At 48.3% G+C, this 22,563-nt stretch overlaps 1 protein-coding gene across 17 annotated transcripts in view; it reads left to right on the top strand.

Annotated features, from left to right (window-relative positions):
- The window catches only part of MICAL2 (microtubule associated monooxygenase, calponin and LIM domain containing 2), a 207,883-nt gene that overhangs the window by 45,108 nt on the left and 140,212 nt on the right, over positions 1-22,563 (top strand). The gene's annotated exons all lie outside the window — the stretch shown is intronic.

Here is a 22,563-nt window from a genome sequence, read left to right as displayed (position 1 = left end):
GGGTTGAGATTGGATGTGCCATATTTAGACCTCTCAGGAGGTAGCTCCGTCAGAGCCCTTGGAATTCCAGTCAGTGCCAATCCCAGGACAAGGGGATTGAACTCTCCATGGCAATCAGAACTGTTATGTTTTTGTTTTGGTGACGAGGAGTTGTTGAGTCCACCGTGGGATATGGCTGCTTTCCGTTGCCCTGGGGAGACATCTGCCAAGCTCCTCCGAGCCTGGGCACACTAACTGTCCAGGACATAGGAAGAGCATCCCATCAGGCTGAAGCAGCAAACATACTAGCCACCAGGTAGTGCCTGCCATGTTCCAGCCTCAGGTGGAGACACGGCTGGGTAGGGAGGGGAGAAGAGGGGGGACCAGGGTCCTGGGCGAACTTCCACTCAGGCTTCCCTTCCTCGTTGTGCCTTCATGGTTCCTATCCCCAGGCAGTCCTTCAAGGTTCAAGGAGGGGAAAGTTTTTAGCTTTCAGAGTTACTCTTCTCAGTGATTGTATGCGGCAGCTTTCTTTTTTTAAAAAAAAAAAGTTTGACATGCAACTCTCCTCCAAGATAAAATTAAACAAACAAATTAAGTAATTACAAAGGTCCCATAGAAAAAAGTCAAGTGGCCCAACTGCGTGGCGCTATACCAGGAGGGTTTTCAGAACAGTTTTATTAGGAAATATCATGGCCTCACACACCTAGCCCTTTGTGGGTCTGCCTAGGTGATCTGAAGGTGGCTCCTCCCAGGCAGTCAGCCAGCAGGGGGATGAACAGAAGCTTGTCCACCATGAGGATGTCCTCTTCAAAAATCACCAGCAGGGTGTTGCCTGGCTTGTCTGGCCAGCCCCCGTTTTATAAGCTTTGATGGCTTGAAGTGGCAGAGTCCTAGCATCTTGTGGTTGGCACCTGAGATACAAAGGGAAAGGAAAAGTCTTCTCGTTTGTGATGTTGAGTAAGAGTGGTTCTTGCCTTGGAATGTTTATGCCTTTCTTATGAGGAAGAACAAAGACATTTCAAAGGGGTGATAGTCTGTCTCATTAAAACCCGGGGTGCTGAGAGTGGGAGATACATTTGGAAATGCACCGTGAGTATGGATAGTGTCTGTGGAGGTCACTGGAGTGGCACACTTCAGAAACCCAGCTCAAACTAACTGGACAAAACGAGAAAATCGTTAACTCACAGGACGGGCGGCCCAGATACAAAGTCATTCCCATCCCCCCTCCTCCCATCTTTGTCTCTCAACATTTTGCTCTGTGTTGGTTCCATTCCTTCCTGCTGTAGACAGGAAGCCTCATTGGTAAGCTCTGCTTCATATATTTGTAGGTTCATGACCCAAAGAGACTGGAATCTTTATCTTTCAGCTCAAAGTTGAAAAAAATCTCAGGGAGCATTGTGATTGACCCACTGCTGGTTTTATGATGGTCAAAGCCAGAGGAACTGGCTACTGTGATTAGCAGACCATTCATGAATCATAATTGAGGTGAGGGAGGATCAGGTCCCCGAGGATGTGGAGGTACAGATCCCCAAGGATGTAGGGGTGTGGGATAGGCACAGACATCCTCTATAGTGACTGCTTATTCTGGTTGTGGTCCAGTCCTGCCCATATTGGATTCATGTGTGGATAATTAATGCCCAGCTCTCCAAGGCCAGTGCTTATCTTTCTTCTTGTGAGGCGCAACCCCAGAAGAGGGATTTGGTCTCTCTTCACACAAACAGACACTGTCTTGTTTATACATAAGGTTTAGGTTTCCTCTGGTGTAGTGGCATGTGATTAGCATTAGTCAAACAAGAAATGCTGGGCATTAGCATACATGTGGCTGATCATAAATGCTAAGCCAGATGTTGCAGGTGTGGCAGGCATGGGGCATAAAGCCAAGCTTCTGGTTAGCCACAGTTTGGGTGGGAATACTGAAATGCAATCCAACCAGACCCCTACCTTGCACCCAGGTGGACACTTCTCAACACCATCTGGAGTGTATCTGGGTTTCGGCATTTCTCAAGTATTCACCAGGCCCCTGGCGTTCATACCATCAGTGAGTGTATATGTGCTCACAAGCACCTGTGCTAATGGTGGTGGTGGGAGACTGGGGACCAGCATCTATTCAGGGAAGCAGGGCTCTGGTAGAGGGGCCAGGAGACAAGAGAATAACTTAGGAGGTCTCTCGAACCTGGCCAGTTGCATAATCCAGCTGGGGATCATTGTTCTTTATTGATTTTTATTTATGAGAGTTTCATCAGGTGCTTAATAATTCTTTCCCTGGCTTCTGTCTTCCCACATAAACAGAGCTGTCTTGTTCACACCCCGCATTTACGTTTCTTGGGTGTGACTCGATAAGAATGGGGTGAACCAAGGATCAAGCTAAGTTAACTCTTTCAGGACAGAGATTGGCTCTGCCTTCGAGTAACACTTGGATCAGCTGTCACATCCAAGCGGGAAATGTTACCTGGGGAAGCAACCCAGAAGAACCTGTGAGACGTCTTTGGTGTGGGATTGCCCTATCACAAAATCTCAGTCTCTTCATTTTTCCTAGAAACTTTTAGTGCTAGGAGGAACTTAGAAGGATGTACCTTCTCTGCATTTGACAGGCAACAAAAAGGGCCCCAGGAAGCTAAAGCTCCTTAGCTGGAGCCAGCAAGCAACTCTACTGGGGTTTGGACTCTCTTCCTTGGTTTGCTCTTGGGTTCTTTTGCTCATTCATCCGGTAGCAGTGCCCGAAACCTTAACGAGTCATCAGGCAGGAAGGATGGTTTGTGAGATGAACAAGGAGCGGTTCCCACGTGAGCTTTCTGTAATGGAAACAGAAATCTACTTATTTTCACATTTATTCACCGATTTAGTAATTCCTGAGATGAATAATTATTCAATACTAAGTAGCCACTATGTGCCAGGCCCTAGGTATCTAACAGGCAATTAATAGCTCTGTGGCCTCCGGCAGGTTACTTAATATCTCTGTGGCATTCTCTGAAGATAAGAATGGTACTTACTTTAGAGTTATGGTGAGGATTAAATCAGGTCATCTTCATAAAGTGCTTAGGATGTTGCCTACCACATAATAAGCGATCAGCAAACATTTAGCCATTATTATTGTTAATAATGCATGTGCAGTAAGAGATGTGCACACTGGTGTGCGGGAGTAGAGAAAAACAAGTGACTAACCATGACTGGGGTAGTCTGGGAGTGCTTCCTGGAAGAGGAGGAGTGATGTGGGGCTTGACAGACCAGTCGGATTTCGCCTTGCAGAGCTGACGGAACACAGGCAGAGAGATCTATCTTAGGGAGGGTATTGCTTGTGTAATGGGAAAGCAGGGGTGTGGGTGTGGGGAGTGGGCGAGAGCGTGAGATCAGAATGCAAGGACAGGAGAATGCCAGGGACAAAGGGCTCTTGGGGCCCGGCTGAGCGGAGAGAGGGTCCTGGACTGGAAAGAGGAGGAACCCCATCATCAGCACGGAGCCCCAGTTCTTCGTGGAGTAGACACTCCCACCAGTCCAGGCCAGGCTGCCACCTTCCATGGCATTGCTCAGTGATCACAGGTGATCATTAGACGGGAGGCTTTGCACATCACTGCCATAAAGGGGCACTTGCAGGAAGTGACTCATGAACTCTTGTCACCGTCGGGGTTGGGGCCCGCCAACGTGATGGAGACCCTTAGCTGTCTCTTTAGAGGGGTGTGTCTGTGTTTTGTGAGCATCCCGCGAGCTCACTCCACACCTTTGGCTCCTGAACATCCCCTCGCCCAGCTTTGCCACTGCAGTACCTCCACATGTGGTCCATGCTCACGGCCCAACTGGTCACGGAGCTCCAGAGCCGCCTTTGAGCAAAGCAGGAGGTGGAGAGTTAGGGTGAGAGGGTGTTGGGGGGGAAGGGGTGAAACTGGGAGTGGAAGACAGCAGCTCTCTGGGCCTGGAGAAGCCTATCTGACATTCCTGGCCTCTGAGGTCACCTGCTGAGGCTGTGCTGGTCGAGGCAGGTCAAGTACCACTTTGCCTAATATGGACCGTTGTACTCACAACCGATAGAGGAGAGGTTGGTCTCTGGGGTGTGGAGTCTGTATTCATGGAACAATAAGAGGAGATGAACTCTGGGTTATCCACCTACGTGACAGCGGATTGCCGACCAGTGCATTAAGCAAGGCTGGCTCCGGACGCGGCTGGAGTCACTACTGCTCTGCCTCTGCAGCTTCATGGGGAGCGTGGGTTTGCATGAGTGTGGGTGCTGGGCATTACCCAGGAGCCCCAGTGAGTCCAAATCCTAACAGTACTACCCTGAGAAGGAAAAAACTCTCATCTGACTGTCTTCATAGGCTGGAGTTCCTCCAGATCCACTGCGGTTCATTTTGTGAATATACGACCAGCCCTCTGTGTCCATGGGTTCTACAAAGGGGTTCAACCAACCCTGGATCAAAAACACTTGAAGAAAATTTTCATCTGTCCTGAACATGTACACACTTTCTTCCTTGTCTTTATTCCCTAAATAATACAGTATAACAACTATTTGCATGGCATTACATTTTTTAAGGTATCATAAGTCATCGAGAGATGTTTAAAGCATGCAGGAAGATGTGCATAGGTTATATGCAAACACTGTGCCACCTAATATTAGGGACCTGGGCATCTGTGAGTTTTGGTATCTGTGGGGAAGAAAGTGGATTACAGTAACGATTGCATTTTTGACTACTGTGTGCATGCGTGTGTGTGTGGGTTTGTGAGTGTGTGTGTGTGTGTGTGTGTGTTACTAAAGGTTGAACCCAGGACCTTATGCATGCTAGGAAAGTACTCTACCACTGAGCTATATCCTTAACTCTTTTTAAATTTTTATTATTTTATTTTGAGACAGAATCTTACTACATTGCTGAGAGTCTTGCTAAGTTGCTAAGGCTGGCCTTGCACTTGCCATCCTCCTGCCTCAGCCTCCCCAGAGTTGCTGGGATTATAGGTGTGCGTCACCACGCCCCACATCCAACTACTTTTTTAGTTTTGTAAACAAACTAAATAAAAATGAAATGCTGCCTTGTGGGGTGGCTCACGCCTATAATCCAGCAGTTTGGGAGGCTGAGGCAAGAGGATTCCAAGTTCAAAGCCAGCCTCAGTAATTCAGTGAGACCCTCATTAATGCAGCAAGACCCTATCTCAAAATAAAAAATAAAAAGGGCTAAGGATATGCCCCAGTGGTTGAAGGCCCCTGGATTCAATCCCTGACACTAAAACAAACAAACAAACAACCCCAGAGGAAAACAAAACAAAATCCTCCAAAATGCATACTGAGGATTAAAAGTCATTCAAGTAGAATAAGAAAATATAGAGTGAAAAGAAGCCTCTTTCCCCATTCCCCATCCTCCCTTGTGGCAGCTGCTACATCATTTCCTGGCCTTCCTCCAGGTCTCTCTATGTGTTTTTTGTGTGTGTTTATAAATGCCCCCCCTGTTTTGAGATGGGGTCTCACATGTTGCCCAGTCTGGTCTTGAACTGCTGGACTTAAGCCTCCTACCTCAGTCTCCTAAGCAGCTGGGACTACAGATGCCCCCACCAGGCCTGGCTTTAGTAGGAAATATCTATCTACATTTGTTCTGCACATTAGATTTTTGACTCAAAAATTTGTCTTGGAGCTTGTTTCAGTCTGTATCACTCTTACCCTTTATTCATGGCTTTTATGGTTTTCCATTTTATGATTCTGCCACAACTTACTTAACTGCTTGGACTGCTTCCGGCCTCATGCCCTCTTCGACAGCCTGCTGGAGGCTTCCTCACCATGCTTCTTTACCTGTGAGGAAGCGTGTCTAGACACACTGTGGGCATTCTGAGTCGATGTGAGCCCACGTTGGAGTCAACAGTTCTGTGCACTCTGAAGTTCTCCCTGGGGTGGACGCTCCCTCTGACTGCGCAGGGGAGTGCCAAGAGTCCTTTAGAAGGCAGGAACCGCAACACTGCCTCTTGGGTGTCCTTGGCCTCGTGAGTGGGCGTGGATGGACCCCCTCTGAGGCCTGGAGCCTGGGCAGATGGCCTCGAATGGGCCCCTGAGGACAAAGCAGGCCAGCAGCAGCTGGTAGAAATTGCTGCCACCTCTGTGACAGCAACGTGTGACTTCTGTCACCACCCAAGATTTGCAGAGTGCTTTATGCTTCACAAGGTGGCTTGAGATACACGCTTTTGTTAAGAAGCTTGCTTTATCAGTGAAGGAGAGTGCTCTTTAAAAGAAATAGAGCTGTATCACATTGAATGCAATTATATTCTTCTTCAAAATTCCATCAGCTAATGGGAGCTTTTAGGGCCTGGCCACACAGCCTGTGGGTGGCTTGTTCTGAACAGGAGCCTGGTTTGGCTGGCTTGTTCTCTTTGTGATTCAGCTTCAGAGAGTGTCACCTCCTCCCCCTTCTCCTGTCCCATCTTCATTCTGGGTCTGGGGACACAGTGGACTCACAAGCTCCTTAGCCCTATGGCTAACGGGCTGGTCAGTGCCCACAGGGATGACTGTGGGCTTCCTGAGGACAGGGACCATGTCTAGCCTCTGTTGGCACAGGGAGTGGCCCTGCAGGCAAGGTGCTCCTGTGCTAGAGGAATGAACTTGGTCAGTCGGGGGCTTCTTTCTGGAGCTGTCCTGGCTGAGCCCTGCTGCTCCCAGGGCCTGCTAGTGGGCTTGCAGGACATGGAACCCACCCGTCCTCTTTTCCTTGCATAAGATCATCCACATTTGCCCCTAAGTGTTGGTCCCTGAGCATCCTTCCCTGTGGGGTAGCGATGGTGACCACAGCCTTGCCTGGGCCTGGACTAGCGCCTGGCAGCTCATGGAACTTTCAAGAGGGCTGGGAAGTCAGCCAATGGGCCTCTGAGGCTGGAAACCCAGGCTTCCTTTTTCTTGGAGAAAAACAAAAACCCTCTTGCAGTTCCTGGCCCACCCAGGATTGCATAAGGCCCCTGGGAATCTCTGGCCGGGATTATCCAAATAAATGTGTGTGCTGGGCGGGGCTAAAGGAGGCCATGAAGCCGTTTAACACTCTGCTCGCCACGGAAGGCAGACCCTGGCTTCCCTCCCTTCCCACTGGAGGCTCTTGCTCTGCTGTTTTTGGTTTTTGTTCTTTTGTTTTCCACAATTAAAAAAAAGAAAAAAAGTCTTGAAGATCAGTTTATTCCATGGCAGGGAGTTCTTCCGCTTGGTGTGAACACATCTGTTTACCTCTGCAGCTGGATGACTTCAGCTTCTTGCCACAGGGTAGGTCCTGGGCAGTCCATCTGGTCCAACTGTGAGGTTCTTCCCCTCTGCTGCATTAGCAAGGATTGCATTCGGCTGCAAGTAACTGAAAATTTGACCTAAAACAAATAGGGACTTTTTTTTTTTAAGAGGTCAGGAGAGAGATGGTGGCTAGAGGTTTGGCAACTATATCTTCTGATTCTCTAGGCCGGTACTGTCTAATAAAAATATAATGTGAGCTACATAAATTATTTAGAATTTTCTAGAAGTCACATGTTAAAGAATACAAAGAAATGATGAAATAAATTTTAAGCATATATTTTATTTAACCTAATATATCACACAATGTTATAAGTTCAACATGTTGTAGATATAAAAGATGATTACTAAGGTATGTCACATTTTTAATATTAAGTCTTTGAAATACTCTGTGTGTTTTATAGCTCACCTCAATTCAGACTAGCCAGACTTCAAGTGCTCAATACTTCATGTGGCTAGTGACTGTTGAATTAGACAACTTTTCCTCTCATGCTTGTCACTCTAGTTACAAGGCAGCTGCTGTAGCTCCAGTCATCACATTTGTCTTTTGAGACAGGAATAAGGTGGAAGGGGCTGCTCTAGCTACATAACATTTTCTTATCATTTAGGCAAAAGTATTTCTAGAAATTCCATAAAAATATAAGCTTCATAGGGGCAGGAGTTCTTGTTTTGCTGATTCCCCAACACCTAGGATAATGCCTTATACAAAATAGGTATTTGTCACAGGCTGAGTTCTTCAAAAGCAGAAGCTTAGGTGTTTGGAGTACAAATGTTCATTAGCAGTCAACGTCTGTGAAAGAAATGGGGAGGAGGTAGAATAAGGGTTGAGAAAGAGATCAAACTGTGTTCAGGAGAACCAAATACCCACAGGCTCAAGCAATTGGGTATTTTCATATTTGATCTTTCAGCAAATGAGTTTTGCAAAAGATATGTGTGGGAGGCCCTGTGATTCTCAGTTCAGGTAAGAAGTTCTGCTGTGAGTTACCAGCTTTCTATATAATGCGTTAACATATACCAATAAAAAAACCTATAACGTATGTGTAGTTATAGAAGTATGTTCATAAGGGGAGAGGTGTAAATATAATAGTACAGAGGCTGCTCAACCCATGAAGCATTTGCATCCCTATAAAGTCATAGCTAAGGTGAAATTACCCTAAGTGGAAAATGGATTTAATACACCTAACCTACTGAACCTAGCTTAGCAACACCGTAGTGTTTGTGTGTGATCTTTCATGTAGCATATATCAAATGATGTTACATGAAAAGTTATTCACTGCAGGTTCACATGCAGCTTCTTGGAAAGTAAGCCAAGTGCACTCTCCCTTCAGAGCCTGCTCAGAGTCCTCAATGGCAGGCACCGTATTTCAGGCCACCTGGTCTACCGCCTGCTCTCCTCCATAGTCTTATAACACATAAATACAGTGAGCTAGCACCAAAAGCCTGTCCAGGGAATTCTGCAGTGGAAGACTTTATTCTCAGGACCCTTTCTCCAAGGAAGAGTTGTCTAGATCTGAGGAACACACCTGGGAAACCTCCTTCAGATCCAGAAATTCAGAACAAACCCAGGGTAAGGGTCCTTGTCCTTCCAACCACACAGGGTCTATCACTCAGTTCTTTATTTCTTCTCTTACACTATTAAAAAATCATCTTTTGCATTTTACTCTTTTATTTTTGCATTCCTGGTGTGTTTTTTTTAAAAATTGTGGTAAAATACATATGACTTAAAATTTGTCATCAGTGACGTTAATAGCACACGCAGTATTATTCAATCAGTACCACTTTCTATTTCTAACATTTTCCATCCCTCCAAATAGAAACTCACCCTCTGTCCTTTTTTTCTCTATGAATTTGCCTATTCTGGATATTTTTGCACAAGTAGAATCATATAGTATTTGTCTTTTTGTGTTTGATTTATTTCAACTAGCAAGGTCTCCAAGGCCTGTCTATGTGACAATATGGGTCAGAACTCCACTCCTTTTGCTTCAATTTTAATAATATATTTCATTTAACCCAAATATATCCAAAATATCATTTTAGCATGTAATAACTATAAAGTTATTTATAATCTAGTTTACATTTTTGGTACTAAGTCTTCAAACTCTGGTGTGTATTTTCCTCTTGTAAGACCTCTCAATTCAGATGCTAAATTCTAATCAGAAATACTTGGTATGTCTTTGATTTCATAAGAGTTACTGTCAAAAAATAGATTTACATATTCAGCTTATTCCAATTAGAAAATTTTCCAGTGATTGAGTACGAGGGACTTTTAAATTATAATAATAATATATATCTAACATGGAATATGTCGTTTCAAACATTTTAAGTGTGTGGTTCTGTGTCCTTGAGTACATTCACATTGTTGTGCCACTGTTACTGTCACACATCCCAGCACTTATTTCATCTTGCCAAAAGGAAACTCTGCACCATCAAAGAACTCCCACTCCTCCCCAGGCCCCACCCCTGGCCATTATCATTTTCCTGTGATTGACAGTAGGGTCAACTCCCCTCAGCACCTCCCACAAGTGGCTGCTCAGTATCTGATCCTCTTGTGACTGTGTTGTTCACTCAGCATGATGTCTTCAAGGTTCATCCATGTCCTAGCAAATGTCAGCATCTCCTTATTTAGGGCTGAATAATATTCTCTTGTGTGTAATATCACATGTGTTTATCCATTCACCTCTGGGAGGTTGGATTTTTAACGTTGGGGGTATCACGAATAATGCAGTCATGAACTCTGGGATACAGGTATCAGTTTGAGCTCTTGTTTTCAGTTCCTTGGGTTACATACCTTAGAGTGGAATCCATTCCATTTTTTACTTTCTGAGGAAACACGCATTACTTACATTTACTGCTATTTTTTCTCTGACATTATGTATTCATTTGTGGTGCTGGGGATGGAACCCAGGGCCTCACGCATGCTAGGCAAGTGCTCTACCACTGAGCAACCCCCCAGCCTTTAACGCTTATTTTTTAAATTGTCATTCCTGAGATAATTTGTTACAGTTTTTAATTTGCTGAAAATTATTTTGGGTATCTGCTCTATGCCAGGCACTGGGGATAGAAGGATCTACAAAATCCCTGTCCTCTTGGAGTCTGTCAGTGAGAAGCTGACTTGGTACCTGCGTATGCATGGAGGGCGGTGGGAGGTGTGGGAAGAAGCGAAGCAGGAGGCCTGGGCAGCCCGCAGGTGTGGCTGGCTGCTCTCTGGGACATCCTGGGAAGGCCTCTAGGCGGCCCTGAGGGGAGGACAGTCGCTAGCAAGCGGCTCTCAGAGGGAGAGATTCTAGGCAGAGGGACAACAGCAGGTGCAGAGACGCCGAGGAGCAAGTGGCTCTGTGTGTGAGGAGGCCAGGGGCTGGAGGAGCCAGGCCGGTGGCCAGAGAGAGCGGGCACCCAAGGAGTCGGGCCTGAAACCACTGGAGGGCTTTGTCTTTCACTCTGCATGAGAGGCAGAGACACGGGAGGTTTGCTCGAGGTCGTGGAATGTCAGGGATGAAAGGTGAAAGTAGACCAGGGTCCCTCCTGTTGGGGAGTAGCGGCCATCTCAGGCCTAAAGAATGCACAGTGTCCTGCGCACTCTGTGTGGCAGAGGAGCCGTGTGCTCCTTCACCACGGGCCAGCAGATCAGGGCCAGGGTGAAACCAGCCTCGCTGCCGGTCAGGACAGGTCTGGGCGCTCCGGTTTAAAGTCTCGAAGAAGAAGCAGCAGCAACACTGACCACACTCCAAGAACAGGTTCATTCCTTCATTTACTCACAGGTATTGTCTGCTAAGGGCCAGTTCTCTATATTTGGCCCCAGAGAAGAGGATGGAGACAGTGGAAAAGGCCCTTCTACTCATGGAGCTTTCCTCCTAGTCTGGAGAGAGCAGAGATGCAACAGACAATTTTATCATTGTGTCCCTAGGACCTAATTGGGGTCCTTCCCCAGTTGATCCTGGATGAACTATCAGGGAAATCTTTTCTGGGAGGTGAGAAGCAACAGCATTCAGGCAATGAGCTGGGCATTCAGACAGAACAGTAAGTGCAAAGGCCCTGAGGCAGGAAAGTTCCTGATCAGTTGTAGGGAGCATCAAGGCAGCCAAGAGGGGCTGGAGTGGAGTGAGCAAAGGGGAGAGGGGTATAAGGTGAAGTGGGGAGGGGTAGGCAGGAGTCAGTTCATTGAAAGTTCTTTTGTTTAGTCCTCTGTCAGGAGTTGAGGTATTACTATAAGATTTTCTCATTGAAATGAGAAATGGCTTATTGGCTATGTGCTAGTTAGACCCTCTGTTACCTTGCTTATGAAAAGCAGATGGTAAGAAGAGTTACTATCTCCTAGGACTAGAGTAAAGATTTTATATGAGAAAATCTACACAAAGCATTTGAAGTGCCTGAACCTTCCTGTTGGTCTCATTCTACTCCTGGAAACCATCCTATGGCTTTAGTGACAGGACAATGGCTACATTTACATTTTTGTGCCTCCATCATCACCACTCTCTGCAGAACTTCTTCATCTTGTAAAACTGGAACTCTGTGTCCATTAAAGACTAGCTCCCCATTCCTCCTCCCTAGCCCCTGGCAACCCCAGCCTTCTTTCCATCTCTGAGTTTGACGACTATAAGCACCTCATATGAGCAGACTCACAGGTATTTGTCCTTATTTCACTAGCATAACAGCCTCAAGGCTCAGCCAGGTTGTAGTATGTGTCAGAATTTCCTTCCTTTTTAGGGCTAAATAATGTTCCATTGTATGGACATACCACATTTTGTTTTTCCATTCACCCGTCAATACACATAGGTTATTGCAACTTTCAGCTCTTGTGAATAATGGCTATGAATAATGGCTATGTATATGGCAGTGTAAACATCTTTCCAAGACCCTGATTTCAATTATTCAGGAATGGAATTGCTGGATCCTGTATAATTCTATTTTAAACATTTTGGGGGAACTGTCATAATGTTTTTTGAGGTGGCCATACCACTTTCCATTCCCACCCAGAGGGCTCAAGGGTTCCAATTTCTTCACATCCTCAACAATACTTGCTTTTTGTTTTAGTTGGGTATTAGCCATCCTAATGGATGTGAGGTCAAGCCTCCTCACAGTTTGGTTTGCATTTCCTGATCATCAGTGTCGTTGAGCACCTTCTCATGGGCTCCCTGCCTGTTCCTGTATCTTCTATGGAGAGATGTCTACTCTAGTCTTTAGCCTATTTTTGAATCTGGTTGTGTTTTTGTTGTTGTTGACTCTCAAAATTCTCTGTATAGCACCCACTTCGTTTCAGATATGTAATTCGCAAATATTTTCTCCCATTCTGTGGGTTCCTCTTTTTACCAGGTGGATAGTATGCTTTGCTGCCCAAAAGTTTCAGACTTCACTGTGGTCCGATTGTCCACTTGGTCTTTTGCCGCCTACCTTTGGGGCTCTGTCAAAGAAAAATGGCCAAATTTAATATGGAACTTTTGTTCTATGTCTTCTTCTAGAAGTCTTAAGTTTCAGCTCTTGCATTTAGTTCTTTGGTCCATCTTGAGTACATTTTTGCCCAGGGTGTTAGGTGAAGGTGTGACACAGCTTTTTAGACCAGTTTTTAAGTCTTGGCGCTCTTTCTCCCTTGCCAGAGCACATCCTTTGCATCCTCTAGGGGTTCATCTGCGGACTCCTTTTGCTTCTGCTGGGTGTGCTTTCTCAGGGGCAATCTCAGCCACGCTGGCCTGTCACCTCCATGAAGATGACTCCCCGTTCCTAGCTCTGACCACAGCTTCCTCTCGTGTCCCATGATGCCATCAAAGCACATTCTGTGTGTGATTTGGAAGTTCCCCTGTTTTTTTGTTTTGCTTTGTTTTGTTTTTGTTGTTTGGTACCAAGGACTGAACCCAGGAGCACTTAACCACTCAGCCACATTCCAGCCCTTTTTATTTGTTTTATTTGGAGACAAGGTCTCATTAAGTTGCTCAGGGCCTCCCTAAGTTACCGAGGCTGGCTTTGAACTTGTGCTCCTCCTGCCTCAGCCTCCTGAGCTGCTGGGATTCCAGGCATGTGCCACCGTACCTGGCTTCCTCCTGCTCTCTTGAAACACGTCCACCACCTTCTTTCTGCAACTCTCTTCTCTTCCTCTTTCTTCAAAGCCCTGCAGGCTCAGAGCTCTGCAGTCATGCTGGACTCCAGCTCCTATCTGCCCCATCCGTCAGGGTCTGCTGCGTGCCTCCTTTGTGATTTTGTCCCCCCAGGCCCCTGCTCCCTTGCTCACTGCCCTCCTCTGGTCTAGGGACTGAGCTCTCCTCCAGCTGATCCTGGTCTGACCCCCTCTTCCCACCCTTCCCCTCCAGCCAGCCACGGCCCCTGGGGAGTTCCTTCCCTAACCCAGCTCTGACTGTGACGGTTCAAATCCAGCGGCTCCAGTTCCTGTGGCTAAAGCTCCCACTGCCTGGTGCCCCATCCCCTCACGGTCTCCTGCCTCACAGCCTCGTCCCCACCGCTCCCTAACAGCCACCTGGCTGCCCTCCTCTCCTGCCTCAGCCTGTCCCCCACCCCTCCTGTGGCCCGCATCGTGGGCAGTTCCAGGGTCCGGCCTGCTCACACCCTTCCTGACAGATCCACCACCCACCGCCACCTCAGCAGCCCATTCCTGGGGCCACTGCTGGGAGTTCGCCACCCCCAGAAACGTTCCACCCAACCCTCTTGTGCACACCCCTCTCTAACCACAGCCTGGGCTGCTGCTTCTCTTTCTGCGTTCCTCCCACGAAACCTGCTGCAAACCCGGATCTCCCTCTAGGCTCTTCCCTGTGCTGCTGGGCTGCCGGCTCTGCAGGCCTCACTGGCTTGCCCCTCTGGGGCCGGGTCTGCCTCGACAGTGGCGTGCCGCAGCTTCTCAGTGCCCCTGACTTTGGGCCCTCCCCACCTTGGGGTGCTGCTGCTCTGCCTGTGGGAGGAGGGAGCCAAGCCACCATTGGCCCCCTTCCTGGTGACCTAGTGCTGAGCATCTTCATGCTGCAGGGACAGCCTTGCACGCGAGCCCAGCCACCTGAGGTCTGTGGCGACTCCCCTGCACCCACCTCCCCCTCCCACAGCCCTCCCTCCAGCCCCTTCCCTTTAAGCAGCCATCTGAAGCCTCATCACTTCTCCTTTACCCCCGTCCACTGTCACCCATGTCATTCCCCCGTGCCAGGAGCAAGGCCTCTATCAGAGTCACCAGGGGCCTTGGAGTGAGCAAAAACATGAATCGCCATTTATCCTCGTGCAGGTGACCTCTTTTGGACCTGGACTGGTGGGCCACCCTCTCCCTAAAAGTATACCTAGGTATATTCGGCGGCCACTGGAGGGAGGGAGAGTGGGCCGTGCTCCTTTTCAAAGAGCAGCAGAGCCCGGCGTCATCAGGGCCAGACTCCACCAGCCTTTTCCTACTTCTGTGGCAGGAGGGTTTCCATGAAGAGCACCCAAGGCCCTTCTGGTGTTGCTGAGCTCGGCAACAGGTGAGGGGCACGTGGATTGCTGACCCCTCTGGTGCTGCAGGAGCCTCTTGTGTTTCGGTCCCTCAGTTCTGAAGCTCCCGATCATGCCGAGTGACTTGTCACTCGTTAGACTTTAATGACATGTCCCAGAAGCACGAAGCTTTTCTGTTGGCAAAGCAGTCCTGCATCGGGCATTTGATGCTCACAATAACTCTGTGAGGTAAGACGGGCTGCTTTGTAGACGAGGAACTGAGGCATCACTGAGCTAAAGGACTTGCCCAGAATTTCACAGGGACAGATGGAAGAACAAGAGAATGTTTGAAACCAGGAGTCCCAGGCTTGGGTATCCAGTTGATCAACATTTGTTTTGGTCTCCAATGGAGAGTGACTCCCAGAAAGACACGAAATCAGCAGGGGAGTGAGGCCAGCTGCAATCCCAAGGACTAGGGAGTCTGAGGCAAGAGGATTGCAAGGTCGAGGCCAGCCTCAGCAACTTAGCAAAAGTGTGTCTCAGAGTTAAATAAAAAAGGATGGGGAAAGGGACCCTGTGGTAGAGCACCCTTGGGTTTAATCCCCAGTATTGAAAAATTAAAGTAAGAAATGTATTCCATCTCCATCCATACTCTTCCTTCAGCCTGGGGATCAGAGAGGGCTCAGATGTAATTCTTGCCTTTATTTCCAAAAGAAATTCCTGCTGAAATAGTTAAGAGGAACGGCAGCATTATTGGTTTTGAGTTAACAATTGAATGGATGAATTTCTGACTTTAGAATTTCACATTTGAGTGTTCGCTTAGACGTCCTCCGTTCACGTTCACGTCCTGGTTCCGTGGAGCTGTTCTGATGGATTTTGGTAGTGAGCAACTTGGGTTCAGGATGGCATTTGTGACTTTAGGTCAGCTTCAGTGTCCACATTGTTTTATTTACGTTTATTCAAAATTCACACAGCCAAGGGGCTGGGGATGTAGCTCAGTTGGTAGAGTGCTTGCTTTGTAAGCACAAGGCCCTGGATCGATCCCCAGCACTGCAAAAAAAATAAAATAAAATAAAAATTCACACAGTTAAATGGGGTGTTTCCAGTGGCACGATTGTTAGCGTCTTGCTTCGCAATCTCTTCTGTTATAATAAACCAGTAATGGGCACATGTGATTGGTGTGTCTAACTTACCTTAAGAATTTATCTTTGAAATCAAAATTTTCTGCTCTGCAAGGTGAAGACGATGTTACCCAGAATGGTCATGAGCGGGGAATGAGCTGGCTCAGCAGGGGTCTTGTAGCATGGTAACAATCCGAAGATGGTAACTGTCACTGTTTGTCCTACAGGTTTAAGGAAAAGGCTGACAACGGTCCCCCACTCTGGGGGACTAGCAGTGCTGGTCTGGGACAGGGACTGTGACTCCTCAGGGTCTGGGAACCTGAGTGAGGAAGGACCCTCGTTTTCACTGACCTCTAACTGAAATGTTCCCCAGTTATGAAAGTAGGCAGCCAAGCTTTGGCAGGAGCGTCCGACTTCACTCTTCTTGCCTTCGGTGCCCGCGTCTCCACCCACGGCCCACCCTTACTACATCTGGAAATTATGTAAGGTGTGAGGGCTGCCGCTGGATCTAATTTATTATTAGATATATGTTGACAGTATGTTTTCTTTCAAATTTTACATATATATATATATATATATATATATATATACACACACACCTGTTTTTTAGTTGTCAATGGGTCTTCTATTATATTTATTTATTTATATGAGGATGGAACCCAGGGCCTCACACCTGCCAGGCAAGTGCTCTACCACTGAGCCACAGCCCAGCCCGACATTTCACGTTAATGTCCTGAGGTGTCCGTAGGCTTCACTAGGTTGCTGCAGTGGTCCGTGGCATCCAGATGGAGGGCCCTGGGCTGATGCAGCTGGGAGGAGGGGCAGGAGCTCTATGTGGCCCCACTGTGTGCGCAGTGGAGCCCTCTGGGAAGAGCCCGCATGGGCCTTGGGGGCAAATCTCAGCTCTCAGCTCAGCTCTGTGGCCCTGGGCAGATCAGTCGGCTGGATTGAAGCCCTGTTTCTTTACCTGTAAAGCAGCAATATTCAAGCATATACGTCACACCAGCTTTAGCACACATGTAACCAGTCATTCCCAGCAGTGGGAAGCTCGGGGGGACATAAATCCCCCTTCCCTTCCTATGACTCTGTCCTGCCTCCCCTCTGTGCTGGGAGAGGGTGGTGCCTGTCCTCCACAGCTTCTCTTCTTTTTCTGGGGCCCCCAGTGGTGCGCGGCGGTGCAGGTGGAGCTGCTGTAGGCGGGCCTCCAGGGACGGTCAGGCGTTCCTTCCCAGCGCAGCAGGAGAACCAGGCTCTCAGGCTCTCCTGACCCTTCCTCCGTCCACCTTGGCCTTCCTGGCTCACCTCCAGCCTGATCTCATGAGGTGGGAACGCGCAGGCCGCTCCTTGTTCCCTGCAGCCTGGGAGAGGCCCCGGGGAAGCATGTTCTTAGACCAACCAGGCCCTAGGCCCAGCTCTGGACCAGCCGATAGTGAGCCTGGGAAACCCATTAATCATTGTCCTCGGTGGCCCTGCAGACCCAGGTCCAGGCTGGCCGCCTCTCCATCTGTGTGTCAAGCCAACACACAGATGGAAAACCGGAGCCCATTGTCTTGCTGAAAGGTGCTAAGATGATGGAATGCTTTCTTTGTCCAGGATGTTGGGAGCTGGTGGGTGGGGGAAATGGCGCCCTGCCTTCGTGAAACTGTATCCTGACTCCTTTTTGTTTTCTTTAATTAAGCTCTGAATCAAAAATGCCTTTGTGGTCACTGGGTTCAGAGGACTTGCATTATGGTTTTGTTTTTTGGTCACTTAACTGTCCTGGCCTTTGGAACCTTGCTCCGTTTCAACTCGGTATTCAGAGTCTGTGAATGCATACGGTAAGCCCCGCTGACCGCCGCGCCATTCCTTAAAAGGACGACATAGGTCTCAGCCTGGTGGGCGTCCCCCTTCTTCTGCCGGCCTCGCCCCCAGCCTCCCTCCAGCTCCGAGCCGGAGCTCAATATCCTCTGTTTCTAGGGGGCTTGTGGGAGCATGGAGTGTGAATAGGCCAATGCTTCTGAGCCTGGGTTGGGCCGAGGGAGGTTGCTGGTGTGCCTTCTGTCTTAAGCGTCACTGGCAGGATGCTGGCTGGGGACCGAGGAGGTGAGAGGGACATAGGAGAGGGAGGTGTGTCAAGGGCTCCGTTGAGTAGTTCTTGAAGCTTTCACTTCTCAATGCCAGAAAGTGAAGTAGTGGAGTGGCATTGGGACTGTGCCAGACAGCATGGTCTTCGGGGGTCAGAGCAGCCTGGGTTCACATCTCACATGTAACTGTGTGACCTTAGGCATGTTACTTAACTTCTCTGTCCCTCAATCTCCTGAATTATAAAATGAGACTAATAATTGTGCTCATCTCAGAGGGGGGTTTTGAGGACTGGATAAATTAATATGTGTAAAACATTTAGAACGATGCCCAGCACAAGGTGAGCTTATTATCTTTGCTGTTATTGTTTTGGGGGTAGAGAAATCTGAACTATGGGGCTGTTTCTTACCCCCCCCCCCACCTCTCCTGCCAGCAGCTCTTGATGACCATTCCCTGGGTTAAGGGCGGGTGTCTGTGCCCAGAGGAGGTCTCTGCTGTGGACCCTGCATGCAGCTGCTCTTGCCCATGGAGGCTACAGAGCGGTGGTTTGACTGCTTCTCTGAAGTTCCAGCCCAATAGACATAATGGGAAGACCCAGACTTACTTTCTGCAGGATGCCTGGTTCCTGAGTGTCCCAAGTCATCCTCTGCCCCTGAGAATGTCTAATGTCGGGTTTGTGATGAAATGGTCTGGGCTTCTATAAAAGTTTCCATAAATGGATTCCAGACACTGTATTCAACCAAGCCTGTCCCAGGACCTTTGCATATTTTTGCTTAGATGAGAATAAGCTGGGGATCCATCACTTCGGGCTGCTGGGCGAGGGGTTGTTGGTGAGTTTAGCTTGACGGTGAATAGCAGCAGCAGCGATTCACTGTTTCCCACTCCCCGTCAAGCCCCAGGTGGGTGCCCCTGGCACACGGTTGTGGAAGGAACTCTCAGCTCAGCCTCTTGGTGCCCCAGTCTCCCTAGTTCTCTCTGCCCGAGGAGTTTGCATCACAGGAGGGGAGAAAGGACTTAGAGTAACCACTTTGACTCAACAAATACAGATGGCAGGAGAAAGGAAGGAGGGAGGAAATGGCCACCGTCACCCTGTTCCAGATACTGGTGATAAAGGAGCAAGCTCTCAATGGCTGAGCCATGGTTCAGTGCTAGAGGACGTGCCCTCCATGGGCCCTGCTGGGTGCCTCCCACACAGATGAGCATCTGCCTGCCTCCTTTCTTCTTGGTCCAAGCCACTCGTGCTTCCTTCTCATCCCCCCCGAGCAGCCTGGCCTTCTCCAAGCCATCTCCAGCTGGACTGACCAGGGCAGGAGCCTGGGTCTCCTAGAAGCTCTCCGGTGTGGGCCGGTGTTACCGTGAGCACTTCGTGGATGAGCAGACTGAGGCCTCAGGAGACCAGGTGCCTGGCTGGAGGAGCCTGCTGGCTTGGCGTTCTTAGTTCTCCGTTCGGTTCTCGTTCTTGGGGTTCTCTGCCCTGTGCTGCCTGCTCTGCTCTTCATGGCAGGCAGCAAGGATGCCCAAGCCCATGAAGAGGGTATAAACGTAGCATCAGGGGTCTTGAGAAGGAACTGAGTTCACACCATTATACTGTTTCACTTCCTGTAGCCCCAAACTTTGAGATTCTATGCCATCTTCTCCATATATCACATGTCTCCCAGGCACAAATCAGGTGCTCAGCAAATGAGTCCCGAAACTAGAAGTTGCTCTCACTGGGCTCCCCAAACCTGGGGCCAAGAGGTTTCCCTTCGTCCCCACTGAGGCAGGGAGATGGGAACCCTGCAGCCAGCTTGGGGAGCGACCTTCCTTTATAGAATTAAGAGGAGCCTGCCCTGTTGCTGGAACTCGTGGGAAGTGGCTAAGAGCCCTCCAGTGCTTAAGAAGTGGGTTTTGGAAAACAAACAAGGCCTTGCCTACGTGGGATGAAGCAGAGGTTGGATGTGGCTTGGGGAGCAATTTTTCTTTTTTAGTTGAAAACAGACTGGAAGGAACTCTCTTAGTGAGACTTCATCCCTTTGAAAGCAGGGAGTTTAGTAGTAAGCTTGTTTAAGAGAACAACGAGTTCTCTGTAGTAAGAGCAAATTTAATAACAATTCTCATTTGTAAACAGCCTTATCATGTACAAATCCCATGCACATGCATTATGAATGTGCACATATTATCTGTAACTTTCCCCTTTCAGGTTATTATATTAAAAAAAAATCCATAGACTCCCAACCTGCCTGTAATGAGTTTAAAGGACACCAGTAAGCTGGGCCTCAAGTTGCCCATCTGCAAATGAGGCAGATGGAGAGGTACAGGGGAAAGGATCCAGGCAACCAGTGGAGTGTGGAGAGTCATTACTGAGCTGCCTCTGAAGGTCTGGGGCCGTTAGTCAAAAGGGGTTTCCTTCAGGAGTAGCTGGCTCAGAAGTGGGGATGTCCAGGTCCCAGAGCCGAGTGGGCAGGAGCAGGACCCCAGTGAGGCCAAGCTCCTGAGGAGAAGCCCTGCCCACCATTCAGAGTGCCATGGACTTGGGTGGTCCCTCTCTCGGCCTTCTGCCTGACTCAAGCCAGCAAGGTCCTGCCTCTGCTGTCCCCCTTCCCCCTGAGGTCTGCCTCTGCCCCCTTCTCTTTCTGTTTGTCTTCCTCAGTCCTCTTCCTGTCCCCATCTGTCATTCCTTTATCTTCTTCCCACTCTCTTCAATTCCATGGAGCTCTTTGGCATTTAATTATCCAGGTTTCCTGTTTCTTGCTCTCTATATAAAACATTGATTCATTAAATGATTTCATAATCAAGAGAACATCTCTCAAATATTATTTTATTTTTAAATTGTGTGCTTCAGCTAAGTTTTTTTTTTTTTCTTTTCTTTTCTTAAAATAATTAGTTAGCCCAGGCACTTCTCGGGGTGTGGCCCTGTGCTTCTCTCTGCACAATGAGGAATCGTCCAGATGAGTGTAGAAATGACGTCCAGGCGGCAGCAAGCCCTGCCCTTCACTGAATGACCTGAGGCCCTGCTGATGTGTGGAGTGGTCCTAGGTGAGGGTCTTGGCTCTTCTGTAACTGGCTGGAGTCTGACTCAGACCCTGTGGTTTCGAAGGCTTTGTTTCTGTGGTTCCTTGGGCTGGGATCAGCCCTGTGTCAGCAGCTGCTGGTCCGGGGGACTGGCGGGTGTTCCCCAGCCTGGACGAGTCATCTCCATCTTTCCAACTCCTGACTCTGCAATCTGGGGGATGCTTTCCTCAAAGTCTACAGTGACCGCTTGTTGTCTGGGTGGGCTTCCCCGGCCCCCTCCCCAAGGCTTTCCCACGCTTGCACCCCCATCCCTTGGGGTGGGTGGTTGTTGGGGGGGTTCACATCTGTTGGTTGGTGTTGCTTTTGCACCTCCTCCACTCACCCTCACAGATGTGCAAGTCCCTTCTTCTGCCTCCAGCTCTTCACTGTCCCATGTGGAACCCACTAACCATACAACGAGGGCTCTTGAAACACAACCAGTCCACACTAAGCTGTGCTCTGAGTGTGAAATACTGACCTGATTTCAAACACTCAATATGGGGTGGGGGGATGATGGTAAAATATCTCATTAATGCTTTTATATTCCATACATGTTAAAATGATAACATTTCGGATATGCAGGATTATATAAAGTATTTAATTTTACCTGTTGCCTTTTACTTTTTTGGAAAAACGTGGCTACTAGAAAATTTTAAATGGCATGTTTGACTGGCATAATATTTCTACAGCAGGGATTCTTGACCAGTTGTAGTCTTGCCTCGAGGGCCATGTCACAATATTGGAGACTTTTTTGATCGTCATGCTAGGGGTGAGGGGTTGCTCCTAACATTTAGTGGGTAGAGACCAGGGATGCTGCTAAACATCCTCCCAGGCACAGGCTAGCCCTCCATAACTAATGGTGTGTCCCAAACTGTCAGTGGTGCTAAGGTTGAGAGACCTGATTCTGAAAGCCAGCTCAGCTAATCTTTTGTTGGCATTGGCTGCTCTGGAGATCTGAGGGCAAAGGAGAAAGAACTTAATGGCCATAGTCAGACAGATGTACCCATGGGCAGGTTATTTAACATTTCAGAGCCTCTATTTCCTCATCCGTGATATGGGACTAATGCTCCCTACTTCATAGGATTCTAATTAGGAGTAAATGAGATTGACATGTAGCATACCGGATGCATAATGACCCCCCACTAAGCAGAAGTTAGAAATCCGTATTTTTGTTAAAAAATTGTGTATTGTACTCTGTTGGCTCTCTGGATCGACTATTGGGATTTCTAGGTGCCACCCAGATTTTCTATGAGTACCTTGACACTCAACAAATCGAAAGCCAAATTTATAATTTCGCACTTCCTCTCCCTTCCCACGCCCTTAATTTATTCTTCTTTCCGGCTTTCAGTCTTAGTTCACAGTGCTGCCATCCTCCCACTCTGAGAATCTGAGTCAGTTTGACTTCCTCCTCCCAGCCCCCACCCCAACTTTGTGAGCTCTCAATCTCTGTCGTCCAAGTATGTCTCCCCAACCCCTCCTTTCCAGTCCCACCTGGTGGGACCCCTTCACCTGCTCTTTCCCAGTACCTCTGTGAGTGAGGGGAGCTCCATCCTGCTCAGGAAGCGTCAGCATCTTCATTTGCTTAAGTGTGGGTACCTGTGGGCAGGAAATGTGACGTGTCCATCTCTATTTCCCTAGCACCCCGCATGGTGCCTAGAAGAGAGCTGGTCACTGAATGTTTTTAAAATGAATGAATGACTGACTGAACGAATGAATGAAATCCTTTCTACCTTATCTCATGGAGATAAA

Source organism: Sciurus vulgaris (genome assembly GCF_902686455.1).
Source record: "Sciurus vulgaris genome assembly, chromosome: 11".
Lineage (NCBI taxonomy): Eukaryota > Metazoa > Chordata > Mammalia > Rodentia > Sciuridae > Sciurus > Sciurus vulgaris.
The sequence above is the reverse complement of the archived record's forward strand: the minus strand, read 5'-3'. Positions and strand labels throughout refer to the sequence as shown.